Below are 6,637 nucleotides of genomic sequence, written 5' to 3'. Positions count from 1 at the left end.
TGGACACCAAGGGGGGAAAGCGGCGGGGGGGGGGTGGTGGTGGTGTGATGAATTGGGTGATTGGGATTGACATGTATACACTGATGTGTATAAAATGGATGACTAATAAGAACCTGCTGTATAAAAAAATAAATTAAAAAAAAAGAAGAAAAAAATATTTTTAAACTTTTCTAGTCAGCTTTTTAAAAAATTTATTTGATTCAAGTATAGTTGATTTACAATGTTGCGTCAGCTTTTATTTCTAACATGCTAAATATTGATGCCTATAACCCATATGCACAAGTTTTTTGAAGTCCTCAATAAGTTTTAAGAGTGTACAGAGGTACTTTACACCAAAATGTTTGAGAACCACTTATGCAGAGAATTATGAAGGTACTAAATCCTTGTTCTGGGGAAATTCCCTGGTGCTCCAGTGATTAGGACTCTGTGCTTTCAGTGCCAGGGGTGCGAGGTCAATCCCTGGTTGGAGAACTAAAATCCTGCAAGCCACGCAACGCGGCCAAAATAAAAAGAAGAAGAAAATAAATCCTTAAATCCTTGTTCTGGAAACCTTGTCTCTCAGACACATAAACACTTGCTCTGTGTTGTGGGAGGGACGAGATCAGTAACAGGTCACATCAACTCCAGCAAATCTCCTACTTCTACAGTTCCTTGCTACATTGTCTTGTACAGTTGAAAATGTAATAGATACAGTTGGATACCGTAGGTCTTAGAATGTCAGAACCTGAAACACCTGTCATCTTCTGATCCAAGCAGCTCATGTTCAAAATGGTAAAATTATTTTTACTATAATAAATAAAATTTATTTATTATTAACTATTTACAATAGTTAAATTGTAAATTAATTATCGAATGTTATTCAATTGGTCGGTGCCATAGCTTGTTTGTGAACTGGATCTCACGTCTCTTAATATGTTGCTTATGAGTCAGTACTAGACGGCTGGTAGCCATAAGTCAGACCAGGACCAGAAAGGAATTTCAGTTAAATGTGAAGGTTTGGGGTGTATCTGTGGGCACACAGAAGAATTTAACCTATGAGAGTCAGTGAGGGGGCAGAAGAAAGCTGAAGTAGGTCCAATAAGTGAGCACGGGGTAAAACTTTAGTTAATGCTTATCAAGAATAATATAAAGAATAGAAAGCCAGGAGAAGGGTACTATTATTTTTTGAATACCCACAGTGGTTATATTAGGAACCATTGGGTTACATTAGGAAGCTCTACCTAAAGGAGAGGCACCACATTAATCTCTTAATATAATTTAACACATTCTATCATCGTAACAACTCTGTAAAGCAGGTATTCTCCATTTATCAACTAGGAAATAGAGTTCTAGAGAGGTGAAATATGATTTCAGGATTTCACAAATGGATCATGCAATCTTGCATCAAAAGTGGGATTTGAAGTTAAGGTCTTTCTTATTCTGGATCCCCTCCCTAAGAAAATCTGGTAGATACAATATTCTGCCTTCAGGGAACTTTCACCTCTGGCTTTAAATTGTGCTATCCTCTTCCCTCTTCTTTTGGGGGTGGGGAAGGCATTGGTGGCGGGAGGGGGAAGAGACTGATAGAAATGCATGAATGTGTAATTAGCTTTTATATTCATCTATAATTAGGGGACATTTTACTTTTGCTTTATGAATCATGAATTACAAGTAGAAGGGGATAAACAACAAGTGTGTTTTTAAGAAAAGAAACCCAATTTTACTGAACGTTCTCATTGCTTGAACTCTTAGCACAGAAACAGTTAAATGCTACCAAGAAATAATGAACAATCTTGCATTACATATAATATTCATGGAAATTTAGAGCTGAGGTTGTGTTCCTTCGTGGGGACCCACAGCTAGACACTTGACATCCCACAATTTCCACCCTACTCCTAAGTCAGTTTAATTCACATTACATGTAAGAGTACATATGTTAGATAATATATTTAAAATTATAATTTAGCATGTAAAAACCACCATACAACTAAAAATCACAAAGCCAGAGTCTGATTCAGTGAGACGAACTTGGGCTCTGAAATTTAAACCAGTTTCTCAAGAGTTGACCACCTAAGGCAGGGTTCAAACAAAGCCTGAAGGCTTCAAGGTTTGCAGGAGAAAATTAGTAAGTGAGTTTCCCCACAGAGGTGTGAAGTCATCAGGCCAAGGTAATACTTCTCAGAGGTGTAACTGCTGTGTGTGGGGGTAAGGTGGAGGTGAGGGGGTGGAGGTAGGGTGGAGGTGAGGGGATGGAGGTAGGGTGGAGGTAAGGGGGTGGAGGCAGGGTGGAGGTGAGGGGGTGGAGGTAGGGTGGAGGTGAAGGGGTGGGGTGGAGGTAGGGTGGAGGTGAGGGGGTGGAGGTGAGGGGGTGGGGTGGAGGTAGGGTGGAGGTGATGGGGTGGAGGTAGGGTGGAGGTGAAGGGGTGGGGTGGAGGCAGGGTGGAGGTGAGGGGGTGGAGGTAGGGTGGAGGTGAGGGGGTGGGGTAGAGTTAGGGTGGAGGTGAGGGGGTGGAGGTAGGGTGGAGGTGAGGGGGTGGAGGTAGGGTGGAGGTGAGGGGTTGGGGCGGAGGTAGGGTGGAGGTGAGGGGGTGGGGTGGAGGTAGGATGGAGGTGAGGGGGTGGGGTGGAGGTAGGGTGGAGATGAGTGGGTGGAGGCAGGGTGGAGGTGAGGGGGTGGAGGTAGGGTGGAAGTGAGGGGGTGGGGTGGAGGTAGGGTGGAGGTGAGGGGGTGGGGTGGAGGTGGGGTGGAGGTGGGGGGCGGCGGAAACCGTAGTACTTTGCAGGTTGGTCCCTGGGGACAGGCTGACACCTGGTGTTGTAGTTAAAATCTTGACCTCTAATCACAGCCCCCTACACCACATCCTGCGAGACGTGTTGAAAGGCATCGCTCCCAGTTTACTGACTTTTCTGTTTTGACTTGTTCATTCTTGTAGAAGATATATGATAAGGAGCAAGAACCCAGTTTTCAAGGCCTAGTCGAGTTTGAAGGAAGTCCACACCTCACAGGAACCTTGGAGGAAAAGAAAAAAGAAAAAAAAAAAGAAAGAAAAGAAAAGAAATCTCTTTTATCCTATAGTAACTTCCGTGAAATCTCCAAAAACCGAAATAGTTAATTTGTAAGCTCGCTTTCATTTTTTCCTAAACAGTGCCACCTACTGTCCATTTGAAGTCATCAGGAAGCTTGTTGGCGAGGACCAAAGAGAAATAAAGAAAAGGGGAAAAAAGGAACAGAAAATTAACTCCCAGCCTTGGGTCATTGGAAGAAAGATGAGAAAAGGCCATCAGGAAGCAAAAATAAGTATTTTGACTCGTTATCTTTTTAAAAGGCTCGCAAGAAGCAAAAGTCACTTAAGACATTCCCTTAAAATAGCTTTTTTTAAGGGCGCTATTTTGGAGTCCTCTAGAGGACGGTTTATATTTTGTTTTATTTTATTTATAATGCTCGCTGTTGGCGTATTTTAATGGTAGGGGACCGGGTTAAGAAAAAATACAATTATTTTTCTACTTTTTCGCCCACCCAAGGCGAAACTTCCATGTAAAAGGGACTTTGGACACTTGACATCAGCTCAGAAACTTGTGAGCTGGCGGGAAGAAAGGGTTAACAAGTGGTAGAGCAGTCACTGATCTTTTAGAGTTTCAGCCGGCTTTCGGAGGCTCCAGGTGTATACACACACACACACGCACACACACCTCCCAGCTCTCTCTCCCCAGGGCAGTTACTTAGCCTAAGGGCACCATTTGGTCTTAAAGCAAATTACTTAAACAGAACTGGCAGTGCATCGCGAAGTGGGAATCCTTGTAGCTCAGAGGAGTCAGTCTACACAGCGTGGCCTCCCGGCTCCACTGCTGGAGGAAAGGAGGGAATCAGGTGGTGGCCAGCATGTGTGCACAACATTTCTCTGCACACGTTTGCAATCAAGTTAATTGAATTCATTGGCGTTTAGAACCGGTCGCTAGCTCAGAGAGAGCTTTGAATGGCCAATTTCTCTCTCCCTCTCCCCCTCCCCGCCTCCCGCCCGCCCGCGCTCCCAGTTCCCTCCCCTCCGGGTTCCCCAGTCCGCACCTCCCTTCTCCACTCCCCTCACCCCCCACTCCCTCCTCCGCCCTATTAAAACACCCACCAGCTCACTTGTTAAGACCCCCTTAAGTTGGAGGAGGCAGAAAGGCAACAACCGCGAGGAAGGAGAAGTCAAGACGTCTGGAAAGAATTACTCAGTCCTGGCTTCCAGCAGCCCATTGAACCAGGGACTTGAACCAGCCCCAGCCAAAGACTTTCTCCCGATTCTACGCTTCCTGGGTTCTGCTGAGTTTTCACCAGGCTTTTTTTTTTTTTTTTTTTTAATACGAAGAAGAGAATTTCCGATATTAGGGGAGGGGGAACTAGAGCATAAAATAAAATAAAGTTAATTTATTTTCAAAGCACAGATAACATTTTCTTTAAGAGTTAGAAGATTGAAGTGCAACGGAAATATTAAAAAATACTAGTGATTTTTTTAAAGTGGGGGAGACCTAAGCATTTAAGACTCCCCCATCCTTTTTAAATGTTGTTTTTAAATTTTTTATTTTTTTTGGCCGGTCGTCTCAAATTCATCTGATCTCCTATTACCTCAGTTTTGGAAACTGCCCGCCACCGACCCTCCGGGACCACACAGACAGGCTGAGGACAACTTTATGACCAAGAGCTGAACAAGGTACGTTACACTGGCGCGATTTGGTGAACGCTGAGGGTCCTCGAATAGGCCAGGGAGAGGGAAGACATTATCCACGTTAAGAGTTAAAAACAAATTTAAGTCAGTTTTCGACAGAAAAGTTTGAGGTCTGAAAATTTCCAACAGACTGCAAATCAGGGGATATTTCAGATCACTGTCAGGCTTAGCAACATTTTCTCTGTCTTCTCCCATCCTTGCGGCGCTCGCCAGAAATCCGCTGCCTTTCTGGAACACAGGTAACCTCTTTGCCTGGGAAAGGCTGCAAGTCCCGGGATGTACTTTTCCATTCCGCATCTTCCCGAGCTGCAGAGGGGCTCACGAGTTAGGAAACAAGGATTTTCCACTGTGTATGGAAAATGCATTCCGCGCAGCCTCCCCCTTCCCCCTTATTCCCATCACTTCTCTTCTTTTTTTCCCACACACTCTGTGGGAATGAAAGCCCTGGACAGCCTAGCGCGTTTTCCAAGTGGGAAGCCTGTTTCTTACTTGGAATGCAAAGGGTTAAAGCGATCCTGGGTCCCAGCTCTGGCCCCAAAGAAGGAGGGTCCTTCGCCACCTCCTCGCAAGCTACCGGCCTCGTTCGGCCACTCCCCGTCTTCCCCTGGCCTCCCCTCCTTTGCACTCCCTGCACCCCATTAAAGTGTCACTGTGGGTCTGTCCGAGCTCAGCCCGGCTCCAGAAGCCATACTACGATCTGGGGTCCCTGACCCAAGCAGTGGCACTCGGAGACCCGAGCGGGAGGAGGGCGCGCATCCCTCCTCTCGGCTGCAGGGCTGCCCGCCGGCCCGCGAGGGCAGGGCGTGCGCGGGGACCGCGTGCTGCGCGCAGGCAGCTGCAGCGTCCCGGGAGCCAATTCCGACGTGGCAACGAGCACGCTGGCGCCTCTTTCCGCAGCTGCAGCGCGGGGCACAGTCGGGTGGGGATTTGGGGGTGCCTTCCCGAGCGCCCAGCCCCGGGTGGGGGGTGGGCTGTGGGAGCCGGGGTGAAGGTGGGAGGCGAGCCAGAGGCTAGGTTGGGATGGATAATCAACACCTTGGGCGGAATTCGTCACGCTGGTTCCCGCCCAGCGCGAGCGAGGGCTACAAAATGGGTCCCTGTGAACCGGAGGGCGGGTCTGAAAGGAGGGTCTGTGTGAGAGCGAGGACTGGGAGGCTAGAGGCTTTTCCTCAGGCTAAGGATACGCAGCCGAGGGGAAGTGGCTCTGAAGGGATAATTAAGTCTGGAAAGAGAGGCTGGGAGCTGAGAGGCGGTGCCTGGGGAGGAGGGTTTTCAAGACCTGGGTCCTATTACACAGCCTTAGGTGCCAGCTTCTCGCGGCCGCTCCCTCCATCCCCCAGACGCCCGCCCTAAGTACTTGGGAGTCACCAACCCCACGCGCCTCTGGGTGGAGTGAGCTGCTACAGCCCTGCTCCCAGGAGGTGGGTGTAGGAGCTCTGTTGGCTCCTCCCTGCCCGGTTCCACACCCTTGGGGGCCATTGCTGCCGGGTGTCTCCCGAACAGCTGCCCAGAAAGGCTACACTACTCCAACCCACGTGGCTGGCCTGGGATTGCCTTTGACGTCACATCTAGGGGGGAGGTGTGACGCAATAGGTCGGGAAGTCCTGATTGGCGACCGAGGGCTTCCCCAACTTGAGGCCTGAGTATATATAGACTTTCAGCTCAGCCTTAGAGTAAAGCCAAGGAGTCGGTAGTTGAACATTGCTGGAAAAGGGAAGCGACAGATAAGGAGAACAACTTCACTGCCCAGTGTAGATTTCAAGGCTTTTTTCCGGCAGAGTTCTTATTGTAGTGAAGGCATATGATAATGTACCTTTGAAGGTTTAAAACAGGATTGTGATTTTTTGAAAAGGTTATTTTAACACAATATTGTAAAGGTCAGCACACATTCAAACATGCCAATGATGAAAGGCTAAAAATTAAAATGTGTATTTATATAGAATTGGGTAGAA

Source organism: Eubalaena glacialis, chromosome 17, assembly GCF_028564815.1.
Source record: "Eubalaena glacialis isolate mEubGla1 chromosome 17, mEubGla1.1.hap2.+ XY, whole genome shotgun sequence".
In the NCBI taxonomy this organism is placed as follows: domain Eukaryota; kingdom Metazoa; phylum Chordata; class Mammalia; order Artiodactyla; family Balaenidae; genus Eubalaena; species Eubalaena glacialis.
This window is presented reverse-complemented; position numbering follows the sequence as displayed.